The sequence below is a fragment of the Pleurodeles waltl genome, chromosome 7 (genome assembly GCF_031143425.1).
Source record: "Pleurodeles waltl isolate 20211129_DDA chromosome 7, aPleWal1.hap1.20221129, whole genome shotgun sequence".
Classification (NCBI taxonomy): domain Eukaryota; kingdom Metazoa; phylum Chordata; class Amphibia; order Caudata; family Salamandridae; genus Pleurodeles; species Pleurodeles waltl.
In genome coordinates this window covers 514,182,926-514,195,165 of record NC_090446.1, presented here as the reverse complement: position 1 = coordinate 514,195,165, position 12,240 = coordinate 514,182,926, and positions in this window count along the sequence as shown.

Sequence of the window (12,240 nt, the reverse complement as noted above, 5' to 3'; positions counted from 1 at the left end):
TTTCCGGTCCCTTGGGTCTCCTCTCAGCACGACGAGCGAGGTCCCTCGAATCCAGCGACACCGTCCAAGTGACCCCCACAGTCCAGTGACTCTTCAGCCCAAGTTTGGTGGAGGTAAGTCCTTGCCTCACCTCGCTGGGCTGCATTGCTGGGAACCGCGACTTTGCAAGCTACTCCGGCCCCTGTGCACTTCCGGCGGAAATCCTTCGTGCACAGCCAAGCCTGGGTCCACGGCACTCTAACCTGCATTGCACAACTTTCTAAGTTGGTCTCCGGCGACGTGGGACTCCTTTGTGCAACTTCGGCGAGCACCGTTTCACGCATCCTCGTAGTGCCTGTTTCTGGCACTTCTCCGGGTGCTACCTGCTTCAGTGAGGGCTCTTTGTCTTGCTCGACGTCCCCTCTCTCTTCAGGTCCAATTTGCGACCTCCTGGTCCCTCCTGGGCCTCAGCAGCGTCCAAAAACGCCAAACGCACGATTTGCGTGTAGCAAGGCTTGTTGGCGTCCATCCGGCGGGAAAACACTTCTGCACGACTCTCCAAGGCGTGGGGGATCCATCCTCCAAAGGGGAAGTCTCTAGCCCTTGTCGTTCCTGCAGTATTCACAGTTCTTCAGCCTAGTAAGAGCTTCTTTGCACCAACCGCTGGCATTTCTTGGGCATCTGCCCATCTCCGAGCTGCTTGTGACTTTTGGACTTGGTCCCCTTGTTCCACAGGTACCTTCAGACAGGAATCCATCGTTGTTGCATTGCTGATTTGTGTTTTCCTTGCATTCTCCCTCTAACACGACTATTTTGTCCTTAGGGGAACTTTGGTGCACTTTGCACTCACTTTTCAGGGTCTTGGGGTGGGTTATTTTGCTAACTCTCACTATTTTCTAATAGTCCCAGCGACCCTCTACAAGGTCACATAGGTTTGGGGTCCATTCGTGGTTCGCATTCCACTTCTGGAGTATATGGTTTGTGTTGCCCCTATCCCTATGTTTCCCCATTGCATCCTATTGTAACTATACATTGTTTGCACTGTTTTCTAAGACTATACTGCATATTTTTGCTATTGTGTATATATATCTTGTGTATATTTCCTATCCTCTCACTGAGGGTACACTCTAAGATACTTTGGCATATTGTCATAAAAATAAAGTACCTTTATTTTTGGTATAACTGTGTATTGTGTTTTCTTATGATATTGTGCATATGACACTAAGTGGTACTGTAGTAGCTTCACACGTCTCCTAGTTCAGCCTGAGCTGCTTTGCTAAGCTACCATTATCTATCAGCCTAAGCTGCTAGACACCCTATACACTAATAAGGGATAACTGGGCCTGGTGCAAGGTGCAAGTACCCCTTGGTACTCACTACAAGCCAGTCCAGCCTCCTACATTGGTTGTGCAGTGGTGGGATAAGTGCTTGAGACTACTTACCACTCTTGTCATTGTACTTTTCATAAGAGAAAAATATACAAAACAAGGTCAGTGTATATACACATAGACAAAAAGTTTTGCATTTCCTCTTTTCACTCTTTTCTAAGTGCTGAAAAGTACTTCTAAACTTTCAAAAAGTTCTTAAAAGTTTAAAAAGTTTTTTCTGTCTTTCCAAAAAGTTCTGAAAACTTTTTTTCTTTGTCTATCACTTTAACTCTCTCTAAAAAATGTCTGGCACAGGCCAAAAAGTTGAACTGTCCAAACTTGCATATGATCACCTTAGCTGGAAAGGAGCAAGGAGTCTCTGCATAGAGAGAGGTTTGAGTGTAGGGAAGAATCCTTCCTTAGAACTGTTAATTAATATGCTTAGAGTACAGGATAAGGCCATAAGTGCCCAATCTGTAGAAAAAGTAGCTAATGGTTCTCAATCTGATCCAGGGACTCCCCCAGGAAAAGGTTCAGGAAAGAAACTTCTCAGCCTGCCCATTACTAGACAGTCTAGCATAGTTGGTACAGAGGTTGAATCACATCATACTGATGATGTGCTCTCACATTATACTGGTAGCCAAGCTGTTAGGGTGCCCTCTGTAAGGGACAGGTCTCCTTCTGTTCATTCCCATCATACCTCTGTATCTAGAAATGTCCCTCCCACCCACCCTGATGACAGATTGTTGGAAAGGGAGCTCAATAGATTGAGAGTGGAGCAAACCAGACTGAAGCTCAAGAAGCAACAGCTGGATTTGGATAGACAGTCTTTAGAAATAGAGAGGGAAAGACAGAAGTTGGGTTTAGATACCCATGGTGGCAGCAGCAGTATTCCCCATAGTCATCCTGCAAAAGAGCATGATTCCAGGAATCTGCACAAGATAGTTCCCCCTTATAAGGAGGGGGATGACATTAACAAGTGGTTTGCTGCACTTGAGAGGGCCTGTGCTGTACAGGATGTCCCTCAAAAGCAGTGGGCTGCTATCCTATGGCTATCATTTAGTGGAAAGGGTAGGGATAGACTCCTTACTGTGAAAGAAAGTGATGCCAATAATTTTACAGTTCTTAAGAATGCACTCCTGGATGGTTATGGCTTAACCACTGAACAGTACAGGATAAAGTTCAGAGAGACCAAAAAGGAGTCTTCACAAGACTGGGTTGATTTCATTGACCATTCAGTGAAGGCCTTGGAGGGGTGGTTACATGGCAGTAAAGTTACTGATTATGAAAGCCTGTATAACACAATCCTGAGAGAGCATATACTTAATAATTGTGTGTCTGATTTGTTGCACCAGTACCTGGTAGACTCTGATCTGACCTCTCCCCAAGAATTGGGAAAGAAGGCAGACAAATGGGTCAGAACAAGGGTGAACAGAAAAGTTCATACAGGGGGTGACAAAGATGGCAATAAGAAGAAAGATGGTGAAAAATCTCAAGATAAGCATGGGGATAAGGGTAAAACCAAAGATCCCACTTCAAATCTTAAACACTCTTCAGAGGGTGGGGATAAAACAAATTCTTCCTCTTCTTCCCAACCTGCACACATTAAAAAGCCTTGGTGCTTTGTGTGTAAAAATAGAGGCCATAGGCCAGGGGATAAGTCCTGTCCAGGTAAACCCCCTGAGCCTACCACCACTAATACATCAAGCTCTAGTGCCCCTAGCAGTAGTGGTACTAGTGGTGGGACTGCTGGCAACAGTCAAGCAAAGGGTGTAGTTGGGTTCACTTATGGGTCCATAGTGGAAACTGATGTAATCAGTCCCAAGACAGTTTCTGTCACACCTAGTGGCATTGGCCTTGCCACACTGGCTGCTTGTCCCCTTACAATGGATAAGTACAGGCAGACAGTTTCAATAAATGGTGTTGAGGCCTTGGCCTACAGGGACACAGGTGCCAGTTTCACTTTGGTGACTGAAAACCTAGTGCCTCCTGAACAACACATCATTGGACAACAGTATAAGATTATTGATGTCCATAACTCCACTAAGTTTCTTCCCTTAGCTATAATTCAGTTTAGTTGGGGTGGAGTTACTGGCCCTAAGCAGGTGGTGGTATCACCTAGCTTACCTGTAGACTGTCTCTTAGGTAATGACCTAGAGGCCTCAGGTTGGGCTGATGTAGAGTTTTATGCCCATGCAGCCATGCTGGGCATCCCTGAGGAATTGTTCCCTCTCATTTCAAGTGAAATGAAAAAGCAAAGGAGAGAAGGCCTGAAAACTCAGGATCCCTCTCCATCAACAGGTAAAAAGGGTATCACAGTATCCCCTAACCACCCTACCATTCAGGATACTATTCCTGTGGTGGGAGAAACCTCTCCTGGGGTGGCACCTGTTCCAAGGGAATCATCAGCTGGCAAAGCTGGACTCCCTGAGGTGGAAGTACCTCTCTGTGGGATAACTAACATTGGTGAGAAAAAGAGCACCATTTTAGTTAACATGGAGCATCCCTCCAACCCTCCCAGAGAAACTTTAGTGCAGAAACTCTGCACTGCCTCACAACACTTAGGACAGCATCCCTGCCCTAGTGTGGAGCTGATAGGACAGCATCCCTGCCCTGCTCCAACTCAAGAGAAACAGCATCCCTGTTCTCTCTTCCAGCCAGATGGACAAAGTTTTTGCCCAGCTATGGCTTTTCTGAGACAGCATCCCTGTCTGGCATTTCCATCACTACAAATAGGTTCAGTGGACAATTCCCACTGCTCTAAACTAAAACTTACTGATAGAAACTCTGAAAATACATCTTCACATTGTTGCTTAGCTAAAAAACTTCAAACAGGGTGGTTTACATCCCCACAGGGAAGTAACCATATAGTGGATGATAAAGGGAGTAACCAGTCTATTGCAGAGCTACTCTCTACTTATCACCACTTAGACAATAAAGTCTCAACTGGCCAAGGTTAGCCTTATTGTCCTTCGTTTGGGGGGGGGTTGTGTGAGAAGGTAGCCTCTTTCTAGCCTTGTTACCCCCACTTTTGGCCTGTTTGTGAGTGTATGTCAGGGTGTTTGTCACTGTTTTCACTGTCTCACTGGGATCCTGATAGCCAGGCCTCAGTGCTCATAGTGAAAACACCATGTTTTCAGTATGGTTGTTATGTGTCACTGGGATCCTGCTAGTCAGGACCCCAGTGCTCATAGGTTTGTGGCCTATATGTATGTGTCACTGGGACCCTGTCACACAGGGCCCCAGTGCTCATAGGTGTGCATGTATATGTTCCCTGTGTGGTGCCTAACTGTCTCACTGAGGCTCTGCTAACCAGAACCTCAGTGGTTATGCTCTCTCATTACTTTTAAATTGTCACTAACAGGCTAGTGACCATTTTTACCAATTTACATTGGCTTACTGGAACACCCTTATAATTCCCTAGTATATGGTACTGAGGTACCCAGGGTATTGGGGTTCCAGGAGACCCCTATGGGCTGCAGCATTTCTTTTGCCACCCATAGGGAGCTCTGACAATTCTTACACAGGCCTGCCACTGCAGCCTGAGTGAAATAACGTCCACGTTATTTCACAGCCATTTTACACTGCACTTAAGTAACTTATAAGTCACCTATATGTCTAACCTTTACCTGGTAAAGGTTAGGTGCAAAGTTACTTAGTGTGAGGGCACCCTGGCACTAGCCAAGGTGCCCCCACATTGTTCAGAGCCAATTCCCTGAACTTTGTGAGTGCGGGGACACCATTACACGCGTGCACTACATATAGGTCACTACCTATATGTAGCTTCACCATGGTAACTCCGAATATGGCCATGTAACATGTCTATGATCATGGAATTGCCCCCTCTATACCATCCTGGCATAGTTGGCACAATCCCATGATCCCAGTGGTCTGTAGCACAGACCCTGGTACTGCCAAACTGCCCTTCCTGGGGTTTCACTGCAGCTGCTGCTGCTGCCAACCCCTCAGACAGGCAGCTGCCCTCCTGGGGTCCAGCCAGGCCTGGCCCAGGATGGCAGAACAAAGAACTTCCTCTGAGAGAGGGTGTGACACCCTCTCCCTTTGGAAAATGGTGTGAAGGCAGGGGAGGAGTAGCCTCCCCCAGCCTCTGGAAATGCTTTGTTGGGCACAGATGTGCCCAATTCTGCATAAGCCAGTCTACACCGGTTCAGGGACCCCTTAGCCCCTGCTCTGGCGCGAAACTGGACAAAGGAAAGGGGAGTGACCACTCCCCTGACCTGCACCTCCCCTGGGAGGTGTCCAGAGCTCCTCCAGTGTGCTCCAGACCTCTGCCATCTTGGAAACAGAGGTGCTGCTGGCACACTGGACTGCTCTGAGTGGCCAGTGCCACCAGGTGACGTCAGAGACTCCTGCTGATAGGCTCCTTCAGGTGTTAGTAGCCTTTCCTCTCTCCTAGGTAGCCAAACCCTCTTTTCTGGCTATTTAGGGTCTCTGTCTCTGGGGAAACTTTAGATAACGAATGCATGAGCTCAGCCGAGTTCCTCTGCATCTCCCTCTTCACCTTCTGATAAGGAATCGACCGCTGACCGCGCTGGAAGCCTGCAAACCTGCAACATAGTAGCAAAGATGACTACTGCAACTCTGTAACGCTGATCCTGCCGCCTTCTCGACTGTTTTCCTGCTTGTGCATGCTGTGGGGGTAGTCTGCCTCCTCTCTGCACCAGAAGCTCCGAAGAAATCTCCCGTGGGTCGACGGAATCTTCCCCCTGCAACCGCAGGCACCAAAAAGCTGCATTTCCGGTCCCTTGGGTCTCCTCTCAGCACGACGAGCGAGGTCCCTCGAATCCAGCGACACCGTCCAAGTGACCCCCACAGTCCAGTGACTCTTCAGCCCAAGTTTGGTGGAGGTAAGTCCTTGCCTCACCTCGCTGGGCTGCATTGCTGGGAACCGCGACTTTGCAAGCTACTCCGGCCCCTGTGCACTTCCGGCGGAAATCCTTCGTGCACAGCCAAGCCTGGGTCCACGGCACTCTAACCTGCATTGCACAACTTTCTAAGTTGGTCTCCGGCGACGTGGGACTCCTTTGTGCAACTTCGGCGAGCACCGTTTCACGCATCCTCGTAGTGCCTGTTTCTGGCACTTCTCCGGGTGCTACCTGCTTCAGTGAGGGCTCTTTGTCTTGCTCGACGTCCCCTCTCTCTTCAGGTCCAATTTGCGACCTCCTGGTCCCTCCTGGGCCTCAGCAGCGTCCAAAAACGCCAAACGCACGATTTGCGTGTAGCAAGGCTTGTTGGCGTCCATCCGGCGGGAAAACACTTCTGCACGACTCTCCAAGGCGTGGGGGATCCATCCTCCAAAGGGGAAGTCTCTAGCCCTTGTCGTTCCTGCAGTATTCACAGTTCTTCAGCCTAGTAAGAGCTTCTTTGCACCAACCGCTGGCATTTCTTGGGCATCTGCCCATCTCCGAGCTGCTTGTGACTTTTGGACTTGGTCCCCTTGTTCCACAGGTACCTTCAGACAGGAATCCATCGTTGTTGCATTGCTGATTTGTGTTTTCCTTGCATTCTCCCTCTAACACGACTATTTTGTCCTTAGGGGAACTTTGGTGCACTTTGCACTCACTTTTCAGGGTCTTGGGGTGGGTTATTTTGCTAACTCTCACTATTTTCTAATAGTCCCAGCGACCCTCTACAAGGTCACATAGGTTTGGGGTCCATTCGTGGTTCGCATTCCACTTCTGGAGTATATGGTTTGTGTTGCCCCTATCCCTATGTTTCCCCATTGCATCCTATTGTAACTATACATTGTTTGCACTGTTTTCTAAGACTATACTGCATATTTTTGCTATTGTGTATATATATCTTGTGTATATTTCCTATCCTCTCACTGAGGGTACACTCTAAGATACTTTGGCATATTGTCATAAAAATAAAGTACCTTTATTTTTGGTATAACTGTGTATTGTGTTTTCTTATGATATTGTGCATATGACACTAAGTGGTACTGTAGTAGCTTCACACGTCTCCTAGTTCAGCCTGAGCTGCTTTGCTAAGCTACCATTATCTATCAGCCTAAGCTGCTAGACACCCTATACACTAATAAGGGATAACTGGGCCTGGTGCAAGGTGCAAGTACCCCTTGGTACTCACTACAAGCCAGTCCAGCCTCCTACACATAGGACACAAATGTCATAGAACAACAATCACCTACACTGACGGCAAGGCCATGATCAAGTAGCAGTTAACACATAATGCAAAGGGTTATCTATATATTTATTCATAACTAATCACACCAGAGGCAACTAAGGGAAAAGTCATACCTACACTAATCTAACCTGACTACTCATTACCCACAACTGTCCCTAACTAACCTAAGCTAAACTTACTCTTCACATATAACGAATCGATCTAAACATCAACCCCCCACCCACCATTATGAGACAGGACACATGCAGGACAACACATACTAACCTACACACATACTATACTATCCTAAACAATCATATATTTTTTTGTAAATTTTGTCATTTTTTTTTTTTTTTTTTGTCTTTATTTTTTAAACACACAGGAACCCCAACATTGACCCCCACCCACCCACCCACACACTTAATAATGAAAAGTAGAAAGAATCAGGACCCCCCACCCTCCTCCCTAACACTAACTAAGCTAACAACCTATACTAACCTAACACTAATCCCCCAAGCCCACTAATCATGATAACAAGGAAAGAGGAGGGAGGGGAGGGAATTATGTACATTGAATATATCAGTCCTAGAGGTTGGCCCTCCGGAGGGTCCACCTGATAGACCTGACCCGCTTCTTGATGTAGGCCACATCCTGGCTAAGCTTGTCCACCTTCCTCATAAATGTGTCCATTTTGCGTTCCAAAGCCTGGAATGCCGCAGGGTCGATTGGAGGTGCTGCTGTTTGGGTCCCGGCAGAGGTGCTCTGTGTGCGTGTTGAGCCTAGCCCACTGGACTGTCCTGCAGCTGTCACACTGCTGGGGCCTGGGTGTGCTGCAGAGGCAGGGACAACTGTCCCCGCTGTGGCTGGGGCCACTTGGGGAGAACCAGTGGTTGTGGTGGTGGTGGCTATAGTGGGCAACGTTGGGCCACCCTGTGGTGAAGCCCACCATGCTCCGGAGGCCCGATCCGACTGGTATTTACGGGCCATCCGTCGGAACCCCGACTGCACCTGCAGGATGTGTCGGTACCTCATGGCCCGCCTCTCAAAATCATGCCTCTGTGTGGCACTCATGTTTGCAGCTGTGAAGACAAAGGGCAACTATTTACCATAGGAACTGCATTGTGTGGAATAGCACAAATGGTCAATCTGACAATACATTTACTGTACTTGTAACAGCTCATATCACCATACAGATCATTGAAAGTCTCAGAGGAAGTACATGGGAAGCCTGCATACAAAGGTCATCTCACACATAGCATATACAATAATCTACATGATGGGTAACAACTGGCAATAACTTGTCATCAAAGTACTTACAGTTGCAGCTAACAATCATGCTGCACCTCCTCTGCCTATTGCCTGGACTACATATGTCAGTGTATGTGATAACAATCACAAACTTCAAGGTCTGCAATTTGTAATGGGATTTGCTAGTATAGAACTCATGTGCCATAACTGAGTGAGTACACTAGGTTCAAAACCATATTTCATATAATCACAAGTATGTGTAACATACTGGTTGCTTCAGTCCTAGGTACCCTATTCACAAACCCATGCCTGTCTTTGAGGGGGGGTAGCAAGAACTACAAACAAACCCAAAATAGATGCACACCCAGGAGTGCATAGAAAGCTCAACATGTTTTTGCCTCCACACACACACCACCAGTAAGGGCTATCAACAAATTGGAGTCAGCTAAACCTTGTCCTATCCAAGGTCCACACATGTCAAAATGTACTGACCTAGGCCAACATCACATACTTCCAGTGAGGCATATTTTTCAACAGACACAGAGGAGCAAGAACACCCATGATCATGAATAGCATGCACACCTAGGCCGTTGCACTCTAGTCCCACACACTTCTAGTACAACTTGTGGGAGTACATGGTCCCGGAAGATCCAACCTACAGTGTACTCAGTACATCGGTTAATAGGGAAGCAGCAGTTTTCAGACAAGCCATTTGCAGAAGCTATCTGGGAGAATGTCAGTCTGACATGCAGACTCAGTCCGAGACGAGTCCCAGTGCAACTCTTAAAGTAACTAGTGTATTCCACATGACTCACCCCGTTTCCCATAGCAGGCCCTACATGAATGGCCTACAGACCCAAGATCAGACAAATGGATAAGCATTGGTCAACTCAAAATGAAGTGATAACTGAAATCCCACTAATGGAACAAGACTAATGATTGGGCAGCGCATCAAACCTTGCAATCTGTTCAACACACAGTAGTCCATCACACATCACCAGCAAACACAAAACATACCACACATGTCAACACTCACTGTAGGTGTCGGGGTCCTCAAAACGAGCCACCTCTCCCACTGTGTACGGTGCAGGTCCACCTGTAAAGCATGGAAGGAAGAATATGCTCAGAATCCGTGCACTGACAAACAATTTCAAATACAAACACAATGTGATAATCTGACATGAGTAATGAAACACTTTCACACATGCTCATACTGCATGGAATAATTCCTGTGCAACATTTACATAGGATGGGTCTCCTGCTATAGTTACACACACTTCTACACACATGCAGTGGCCTGGACTGTCATGTGGTGGCAAACATGCACCTCCATTAGTGTGCAGCAACAATATAGGTGTGTATTCATCTCATCATGTGCACCCAAGAGAGACATCCAAAAACTGGTTACTTGAGGACTGCATGACCTGTCAAACAGCCTATGTGGTCATGACACATTTGTGACAGTTAGGCACATGGTACAGAGGGCGAGGTACTTTGGCAATACCTCATGTTGTTACAGTTTCATAAATTGATGTGTCCAAACAATGATGATTGGAACCAAACATAGATGTTTGTACCCTAGTCCATACCTTTGGACTGCCATCCCTATTCGGATTTTGGCACAAGTGATAATAAATACCTGTCTAATATGTTAGCTGAGGGCACCTGAGTCCTTTACAAATATGGTTCATGTTCAGATCTTGCATGTATCAATAGAATGTGAAGGAGCACATTTATCACGAACAGGCATGGCACTTCCGTGAACACTTTCCCTACACACTAACCAGACACACATGAGACATATGTGTGGGCCACATTGCTATCTTCAATTGACGTGAAGGCAGCACTCATTTTCAGCATCATGTAGGGTTTCAAATGTCAGTCTAGCTATAGCGTCAACATATGTAGGTATGATGTTACTACAGCCATACTTCATTGGCAATTGTGACCTGTAGAGTCCTGATTGCCTCATTAATGTGTCGCTTGTCTGACACAAAGGCGGCACTACATTACATTCTGCTACAAGCAACCTGTATGTGTGGAAAACATGAGCTGCCTGACTGCTAGCATTTGTCATCCTTCACATAGTGCATCAATTACCCTGTATGTTTCCCTAGCATTACACACAGTCAGCTACTTATCTGGCAGATTGGGTACCAATCATCACATGTCACTACACAGCTTTAAATTGTGCACATTTACATGATCTGTACTCACCAACATGGCCGCCAATCCTAATTTCCAGGTGGTCCAGCAGATCTTGCTCCCTGGAGATCAGGTCAGCCCAGCGGTGCTTCAATTGATGGTCATTCCGTTGGCTCCCATACAGACGCACCAAGTGATGGCGCACCTTCCCCCACCGGACTTTTCGGGCCTCCGTTTGATACCCCTGTATCACCCTACCCCCAGCCTCCAGCATAAGTGGGAGGAAATGGCAATCCAGCCATATGAACCCCCCCCCCCCAATTCCTCCTCACCCATCCTGGAAAGCCGTGGCCTACCTGACATTTAAGCACAGAAAAAGGGGAAAAAGTAGTAGAAAAAAAGAAAAGGGGGAAATGGGGAAAGTTAGAGTGAGGAAATACAAAGAAAACTTAACAAATGGAGGAGCCCAACTATCCCCTATATCACAGTACCCACAACAGACTCCCACAGACAATAAATACAACACTGGACTGGACAAATTTATACAACACACAATCAGACAGTATTCTACAACAATATATTGATGACAAAACAACAAGTAAGATGGCACTCTGGACACAAAAGCACTAATACACAGGACAACACTTTGCACACAGCCACAAAGTCTAGAATAATCAGAGACTGCAAAGTGAAAGTGAAAGTACACCCACTGTACAGAATCTGTAAACAGGATATCCTATTACATCACATCCTGCATAACATGGCCGCCGTTTTTTTCTCCATTATGCGTCATATTTTCACGCATACAGGTTGTGCGTCATATTTTTTGACGCACAGGAGTGCAGATAATGCAGAGTCATTTTTTTTTTCATAATTGGTAATTAATATTTGTTTGCGGCATATTTTACAGTTCTAGAGGTGAAAATTAAGCCGCAGCCAATTATGATATCTATTTATGAAAAATATTTTTGACTCTGCATTATTTGCACTCCTGTGCGTAAAAAATTATGACGCACAAGCTGTATGCGTGAAAATATGACGCACTATGACAAATATGTATTTCATTTGTCCAAATGAGTAATGGAATTTTGCATGACCAAACGGTGCTATGTGATAAACTTTGGGGTTAGCTACAGCAAATGTCCCTTATGGATGTATAGAAGGTATTCACAGTGCAATAGTAATGATTGGCCAGAATAGAGATTACTCATAATTGCGCACATATGTAGGTAATTGCTGATTGCAAATTTCTAAATATGAAAGAGATACCAGGATGTATTCCTTAGCAAATTTGTGAGCACATGTATCAAGCTATTCCAAATAGCATAAAGGCCAATTAGGTAATGCAATTGTC